This window comes from Physella acuta, unplaced genomic scaffold (assembly GCF_028476545.2).
Source record: "Physella acuta isolate Inbredline_101_S28 unplaced genomic scaffold, ASM2847654v3 ptg000295l, whole genome shotgun sequence".
In the NCBI taxonomy this organism is placed as follows: Eukaryota; Metazoa; Mollusca; class Gastropoda; family Physidae; genus Physella; species Physella acuta.
In genome coordinates, this window is record NW_026731814.1 from 59,106 (window position 1) to 68,557 (window position 9,452).

Genomic DNA, 9,452 nt, shown 5'->3' on the forward strand with positions numbered 1-9,452 from the left:
GGGATGTTCTACTGACTTGGACCCGGACTCAAACTCGAGACTTTCATGCTAGCAGCCTAGCACCCTACCGCTTAGGCCACGCCGTCCCATGCTCCGACTTTATATTAGTGTAAAAATGCCTGCAAGTTTTGATGAGGGACATTTTCCCACACTGACAACATCTTAGTAGTATTTTCCTAAAAAAAAGGGTGCTTTATCTATTTGGAGAAAAAAAAACACAGTATCAATAAATCGACCCTGAACGGGTTCGATGTTTTATACCTATTAGACTGTGATATGTCTAACAACTTAGTTATAGGCTAAATCAGTGGTTCCCAACCTTTTTCGAGTGGCGACCCCCTTTTATAGAAATTAAGTGACCCGCGACCCCCATAGAATTAAAAAGCCGAAATTTGTATGGAAATAATAAGCACTAAAATAAGATTTTCTAGTAGACTTTCAATATGAACTACTCTTGATAACTGTTTTAATACCATGAGTAAAATTGCATACTATTAACTAACATTCGCGGTTAATTTTTTTAAAAGTATTTTTTTGTTAACGCCAACCTATGTCATTATCATTATCTTAATTTTGTTTTTAATTGAAAAATAGTGTTCACAATAAAATTATATTCTCGAAAAGTCAATCAATTTTACGTTTGGATATAAACGGTTAATACTACACCAAAATTGTGTCTGAAGTTTTTCATCTTACGCGGAATCATTCTACAAATCAAAGAATTCATCTTGTAATTCACTGGAATGCTGACAACATCAAGGGAAGAAGAGAATGGATAATGCGTCAATACAGATTCTTTTTTTTTTCAGCTCAGAGAAATAGCGCTGCAGTTCGTTTTCAATAGATTCAAGATGCCTTGAAATTTCTTCTTTCAAAATTTTAATTATCTCACAATTAGATTCATCTACCACACTGCAGAGTTTCTCAAATTAACAATATTTCCAAGATTTATTTTCTTCGCCGATTTTGCAGCTTTGATAAAAATGCCCCGAGATTATCATGGAAAGTGATAATATTCGTTCATTTTCCCTGAAGCTTCAGGTTATGCTTATGTTGATGTACGAACACATCTGCTAGGTATGATACTCTCTCCAACCACTCTATGTCGTTTTAAGTATACCAAAAGGTCTTGTTTCCTTTGCACTTCCAAGAACAATTTGATTTCAGATTTCAATTAAAAACCACGATTTACAACAATTCGTTTGACAGCCAGCGCACTGTAGTGTAGAAGAGCAGAACCTCGTGATCTATATTAATGTTTTTGCTCAGTTCTTTGAAGGCTCCAGATTTTATATAATTTACGACTTATACTAGCAATGGACTCTTAATGGCGATTGGTGAGGGCAGTGGTTAGGGAGCTAAATCTTTTCTGCTTTCTGAAAGCCCGATTTTGACCTAACCATAGATGGTGCACCATCCGTACAAACCCTCACAGCCGTTTTAACCCATTTTAATAATCTAATTTTTAAAAAAAAACGTTTTTATTTTCTCCATGCTATCTTCACAAAAGAGCAACTCTTCTTTGCTATCATCTGAATAAATATAGACAAAGACCAGCAACTGCGAACACGAACTCGCGTCTGTTGATTTATCAACTTGAAAAGCAAACAATGGTGAAAGCTTGATTTCAATAAAAATGTGTTATTTAACATCTACGGACATGTAAGAATTAACTTCACCATCTTCAACATGCAGCGTTTGATGAGATTTTCTCCTATTGTGTTTTTTTTTTTTTGCTTGGCATTTTCTGTCGCGACTTCATGTGATGTTTGCACTAATGCTGTGTTTCCTTGGTGAAAACTTCCTGTTCGATCAAGTCTCTGGCGTTTGCAACTAGCTTCTTACCGACGAAAGAACTCCATATCTTTTTTGGTGTGTTTCGAATGACTCATGTCAAATGACGTTTTAGTTTTGAAGATTTCATAAACTCGTGACTGAGAACAACTTTTTACAGTACGCTTTGCTTCTTCCAGTGATGTTAGTAAAGCCGAATTTCAAAAATTCTTCTAAATATTTATGTTTTGTTTCAAATTACTAAGGTTTAGTATACCAGTTGGCGACCCCCCAGAAAGCCCTTCGCGACCCCCAGGTTGGGAACCCGTGGGCTAAATACTGATGTTGACTAAATTCAGAATTACAAATGCGGATAAGTCTAAAGTCTAAGCTAACGACAAATAGACACCCCTACAAACTTATGTTGACTAAATTCGGAAACAACATAAGGTCTCATGACTAATCCAACACTTTTCTTTTAAAATCAAAAAAAGAAATACCATTTTGCGTAGGATTACAATACGTTTCATAGTCCCGGATTTGTCCGTTTACTAGGCTTTTACATGTCAGTCCGGACTTTGTTTTATGAACACAGCAGTCCGGGTTTTACATACTTCCCGGTCGTACGCTCGGATATTTCTCCTAATATTTCTCCTAATATTTCTCCTAATACTTCTCCTAATATTTCTCCTATTTCTCCTAATACTTTTCCTAATATTTCTCCTAATATTTCTCCTAATATTTCTCCTATTTCTCCTAATATTTCTCCTAATAATTCTTCTAATATTTCTCCTAATATTTCTCCTAATATTTCTCCTAATATTTCTCCTAATATTTCTCCTAATATTTCTCTCCTAATATTTCTCCTAATATTTCTCCTAATATTTCTCCTAATATTTCTCCAATATTCCTCCTAATATTCCTCCTAATATTTCTCCTAATATTTCTCCTAATATTTCTCCTAATATTTCTCCTAATATTTCTCCTAATATTTCTCCTAATATTTCTCCTAATATTTCTTCTAATATTTCTCCTAATATTTCTCCTAATATTTCTCCTAATAATTCTCCTAATAATTCTCCTAATATTTCTCCTAATATTTATCGAAATGGAATTTATATAGAAAACATACTTTACCAGTGACTGCCCCCCCCCCCCCCCCCCCCCGAAAATATCAAGTGCGCCCCCTCCCCCCGCCCCGGAGAAAAAAGTCTGGAAGAAACACTGGTTTTGATGACGTGAGACGGCTGTATGGGGGAGGGGGAAGGTAAAATATGCTGAATTGGCGCGACACTTAGGCTGAAAAAATGTTTGTTTTTTTTTGGTAGAAATCATTCGGTGCACCCTTGATTTTACTGTCGAAGAAAAAAAAACGTGTTGGATAATAAAAAAATTATGATATGCCCCCCCCCCCCCCCCCCCGGAGAAAAATTGATCAACTCCTATTCGGTATTCAGTCATAGCCTTTTAACCCGAACCGATGCAACAATAAGAAGATGAATGTATTGCCAACCTACTAATGACTACTAATAAATTATTTTTAAGCTCAATTTAAAAAAAAATAAATGTAAAATAAATAAATAATGGTTGCAGCATTTTGTTTTGTATACGATTAAAGTGGCCAACAAATGGGATCAGAGTTTCTTCCAGGCATCTCTTCGGGTGGGCAGAACCCCACCCCCTCCCCCCCCCCCCCCCCCCCGATAAAGTCTACCGCTCCCCCCCCCCCCCCCCCCCCCCGGGAGAAAAAAGTTTGGAAGAAACACTGAACGGGATTGAACCTAGCATTAGAGCGAGCAGACCCACCCGACGCCTACCTGTGATATCCGGCCGTGGTGCTGTGTTACAAAACTAGGACTTTAGTTTTTGTTGGATCCGGGTTTTAGGTCATTTTGGTAAACAACAAACACGGGAAGTTCCGAGAACTTTTCTTTTAACTTCGCTTTTCAAATAAAATTTTCGATCAAAATACGTTAACAAACATGTTTGATATGTGAAGCTTGGGACTGTCTGAATGTTTGGCTAAAGTGGTGGTGGTGGGGGGAGGGGACAGGGGCGTAGAGAGGGGGGGGGCGGGGGTGCGGACCGCATCGGGTGACACCATTTAGGGGGGGGGGGGGGGTGACACCAAGGCAAAAAAGAGCAAAATATATAGATAGAGAAAAATGATAATTCCACTTAATTAAGTGATTAATTCGAGTGTTAAATAGTCTTTTAAGAGGTGCAAATCGAAAGTTTGAGGAGGGGGTGCAAATCGAAAGCTAGAGGAGGGAGGGTGCAAATCGAAAGTTTGAGGAGGGGGGTGCAAATCGAAAATTGAAAGTTTGTCCCCAGGAAGGGTCGCTACGCCTCTGAAGGGGGGGGGGGTACTAAATTAGTGAAATGTGTCTTCGGTGACGGGTGTCATCCTGTGCGGTAACCAGTGTTTCTTTCAGACTTTTTTCTTCGGTGGGGGGTGTGGCTCTTGAACATTTTCGGGGGGGGGGGGCGGGGCTAAATTTTTCCGAGGGTGTCGGAGACTGTTAAACGTATGTATTTTATGTAGTTCTTCTAAGAGATGTCTCTGGCTATAACTGACGATGTCACCACCGCCACCACCATCCCCCCCCCTTCCCCAGAGTTGTACAATTTCGGTTTGGCGTCACTACTCTCCCCTACTATATTATTATTATAACTGGATAAAATATTGGTTTGCCGGTAAATGTGACGACTTTTCTATTTGGTGTCACCCGCCTAAATCATATCACCCGGTGTGTATATGAGGACAGGCTCATCATTGTCAACACTGGCACTACTGCAAGAGTTACCAGTAGCCAGGTTATTTCTCTGGAACTCTCATTCTCTCCACATGGCTACACCTGTAAATCAATAATGTGGTGCTTGACTCAGGTCTCCGTCGCTGTCTACTTCGATATTAGCTGTTTCCGAGGGGGCGGACACTGTTAAAAGTATATATTTTCTATATAAAATCTATTTCGTCCGGGGAAGGGCGGTAGACTCTCTTCGGAAGAGATGCCTGGAAAAAGCACTCATCCACCACTTGCTCACTCCACTACTCTTCTATATTACCAGCCCTCAAATTATTCCCACCTCGTACAACTAATTTTATTCTATTAATAATATTACAAAACACCATAATGGCGTTATATTTTTAGACATAGGAAAGCGGACCACCCAACATCATTGAAGGCACGCACAGCCCTTTGCTCAAGGAATAGGCTACTTACAGAGTCATGTTAACCCGGAAGTGATATTCTGGGATGTTAAAATTCAAGTTAAAAACGTCCAATCAGGACACATGAAAGTTTAAGCATGACAAGTTGATACTGTTGATTAGAGGGTGACATGTAAAATTTAAAAAAAAAGACAATAGTAATTGTATAATGAGAACAATATCCATTTTGTGTTGGGCGTCTTCTAGGATCTCCTTTCCACAGTGGAGTACTGTGACTATACATCTGACTAACAGTCACGTGGTCCAGCTCATCCAATCAGAACTCGAGATTTTTTAAAATGTCTAACGTCTTCTTCTGAGAACGGCGAACAGATTTGTAATTCATATTTTTGACGCACAGATCTTGGGATGAGTATCTGGGCTGTAACTTTCTTGTTACAAGGATCTTTTGCCGCGCAGATAATGGTCTGTAGTGTGACTAATGGTCAGGTTTGAAAACATATAATCTGCTGTTAGGATAAGGGTGGTCCATAAATGATGTACAAGTCCTAGGGAGGATTGGAGGGGTGGTCATTTTGTGACGATGTGTGATGAGGTAGAGAGGGGGGGGGGTGTTAGAAAGTGTGACGTCACATTTTTGCATTTTAAAAACGTAATGCTTTAAACATAATTTTAGTTATTTTGCTCAAACGTTCGATTTCCACCCCCCCCCCCCTCAAATTTTTCTCTATATATTTTGCTATTTTTTTGCCTTGGTGTCACCCCCCCCCTAATTGGTGTCACCCGGTGCGGTCCGCACCCCCCGCCCCGCCCCCCCTCGCTACGCCTCTGGGTTGAGTCATTATGCAACACAAGGGCGTGATCCACTGGAATGATTGTGAATCCTAACCAGAATCCAAAAACGACATTCATGCGTAAATCTATAGTGAAGTACTAATCGTAATTCGCATTAACTTAAATGTTGTAATGTATGTATGGATAGGAAGGGCGTGGTCGAGTGGCAGTGCGTACGGCTCCCAACTCGAAAGTCACGAGTTCGGACATTGGGTCTGAGTATGTAGAATGCCCCTGAGTCCACTCAGCTCTGATGGGTACCTGACTTTGGCCTCAAACGACCAGACACTGTTTGCTGTAGTCATTGAATCAGATTAACTCTACTGCGTCTACACTATCTATGTATTGTTAGCACGAATGGGAAATATGATGAGCTTATTTAATCGGTCACCTAAAAATAATGAAGATTACAATGGCACTAGTGTGCCGGCAGGGTTTCTTTCAGACATCCCCAGTGGGGGGGGGGGGGGGCACTTGAAACTATAAAGGGGAGAGGGCACTTAAATTTGCCAGTGGCGGACACTGGTTAAGCTATACAGTCATTATCTATATAATATAATATATATGTTTGTATTTTTCCCAGGAGTTAAGGGCGATGGGCGTGCTGTTGGGGGGGGGGGGGGGGCAGCGCTACATCTTATCGAAAAAGTGCCGGAATTAAATTATGTGCGTCAGTACCACACCTCACGCAAACTTTGATATGTTTTTTTTTTTAATTTCACTTTTTAATTTATTTTTTTCTTAGATACACCATTTGATTCAAACTGCGAAATTGTCCATTTGTTAGCTGCGCTATTATGAAAATAGGTCACACAATTACATCCGGGAACTTTCCGCTTTCTGTTTGCATGTTTTAAGAATAAGGTTGGCCATTTTCTGAGGACTGAGATATTGTTTATTTGCTTTCTTTTTTTTTTTCAAAATCATAGTTAGAGATATTTGTATATTGTATAAGGTGAAAATAAAGCAACCTAAATAGTGCATTTTTCAGACCAGTTTAAACAAATGTGGGCCTATTTAATTAAGTTAGGTAGCTTATTCTAAAAATACACGGGGATATGGTTAGGTCTAACTCCCAAAGCCCCAAGTTTGAAATACCAATAAGATGATGCTCTTTGGCTGGAGACAGAAACCCATCTAGGAGCAGTGTTTCTTCCTGACTTTTTTTTCCGGGGGGGGGGGGTGGCACTTGATATTTTCGGGGGGAGGTCAGCATTTTCCGGGGGGGGGGGGGCGGTCACTAGTAAAAGTATATTTTTACTATATAAATTCCATCTCGATCGGGGGGGGGGGCGGTAGACTTTCTTCGTGGGGGCTTCCCCCCCCCCCCCCCCCCCGAAGAGATGCCTGGAAGAAACTCTGTCTAGGAGAGACAATTCCAAAATCAAACAACTGCTGTCCTTAGCTTGTTCTTGGTTGGACTAAGGCTGCGGAAGCAAATCCAAAAAGCACAGTAGGTTGCAGTTGGTGTCAAAGGGCCATTTGGTGCATAAAATATTAATACGTAATACTTGATTACATTTGAGGATGCCCTCCAATATTATAATTAAAAACAAAGAAGAAGTTTTCTATGTCTACTGTCCTTTGATAAGTCTTTTGGGGTATTTGAATAAAGAATAGTGATAAACATTATTCCATTAAACTCTAACCTTAACCGCAAACTTACAGTTACTTGAACAACACGACAAAATATTCGGCTCTACAAACACTTCTAATGGTTCCCAGAAAGAACCGCAACGGAAAAAAGCGCAACGGAAAAAAGCGCAAATCAAAAAGCGCAACGGAAATAAGCGCACACGGAAAAAAGCGCAAAGAGAAAAAAGCGCACACAGAAAAAAGCGCAAAGAGAAAAAAGCGCAAACGGAAAAAAGCGCAAAGAGAAAAAAGCGCACACAGAAAAAAGCGCAAACAGAAAAAAGCGCAAACGGAAAAAAGCGCAAAGAGAAAAAAGCGCACACGGAAAAAAGCGCAAAGAGAAAAAAGCGCAAACGGAAAAAAGCGCAAAGAGAAAAAAAGCGCACACGGAAAAAAGCGCAAAGAGAAAAAAAGCGCAAACAGAAAAAAGCGCAAAGAGAAAAAAGCGCACACAGAAAAAAGCGCAAACAGAAAAAAGCGCAAACGGAAAAAAGCGCAAAGAGAAAAAAGCGCAAACGGAAAAAAGCGCAAACAGAAAAAAGCGCACACGGAAAAAAAGCGGGAAAACGGAAAAAAGCGCAAACGGAAAAAAGCGCAAACAGAAAAAAGCGCACACGGAAAAAAGCGCAAAGAGAAAAAAGCGCACACAGAAAAAAGCGCAAACAGAAAAAAGCGCAAACGGAAAAAAGCGCAAACAGAAAAAAGCGCACACAGAAAAAAGCGCAAACGGAAAAAAGCGCAAACAGAAACAGAAAAATGCGCAACCAGAAAAAACACAACGAAAAATGTGCAAAAGAGAAATTTAGCACAAAGACCATATGGACTAGATGACACCTTTATACATGACTGTTAGGGCTGCTGTGAGAGTGTCGTGTTTGATCACGTGATCTACTACCATTTAAAGCGTACCACTACCATCTGCATTCCCATCACCACGATACAGGCGATAATCACTTTACACAATGCCTATTATTTTCTTGGTCAATAATTATTCAACTACTATTCTCGTATAAACATAAAACTATCGACATTACACGAAGTATCTTTCACATTCTCCCTAGTCCGAACTACCTAGCTTGCATACTATAACAACCCGTTCCTATGGCAAAACTTCACTCTCTTTCATCCGCGTCATCAAACATGCATTCGTCATATCTCTCGTAACAACATTCATTCGCACCAAAATAACAATTTTGTATTTAATATTTTTTCACATCATGACGCACCTACCTACCTACCTACTACCCACCTACCCACCTACCTACCTACCTACCTAACTACCCACCTACCCACCTACCCACTTACCCACTTACCCACTTACCCACCTACCCACCTACCCGCCTACATACTTACCAAACTACTCACCAAAAAAGTATCGGCGAAGTTCGTAAGTTTCGTAAACTGTACTAGACATCTTTTTTTTTAATGAAAATTCATTGACATCATTGACATATGTTACATATATGTTACATGGGGGTCTATGGGGGGGGGTTATGACCCCCCATAAACCCCCCCCCCCTGCCTACGCCACTGCATATAAGTATTCGCATAGATTTAGAGTAGCGTCCCTTTCAGTGTTTCTTCCAGACTTTTTTCTCCGGGGGGGGCACTTGAAATTTTCGGGGGGGGGGGGGGGGGGCGGTAGACTTTCTTCGAAGAGATGCCTGGAAAAAACTCTGGTCCCTTTTGTTTACATGTTTTCATTACCCTTCAAACAAAAGTCTATTTTAGTTATATTGAGATTATTAAAGAATGTAAATAAATAGTATACACAATTCTGTAGAATAGGAACGATTGGGAGGGAAGTGACATTTAGCGCAGTAAATTTAGAGGTTAGGTAGGGTATAATAAATGGTGGGGTTAGGAAAGTTAAGGGGTCCATTCTCTAATAGGCAATCTATGTCTCTTTCGTACTTTCGTGTTGGTTTATTGTCGAACCTGTCCTCATCTCACATGACAACAGTTGGGTGACGCTTACCGTGTAATGTTAAAATAAATAGCATGTAATTGAGTTAGTTCGAAGTGAGTTTTCATA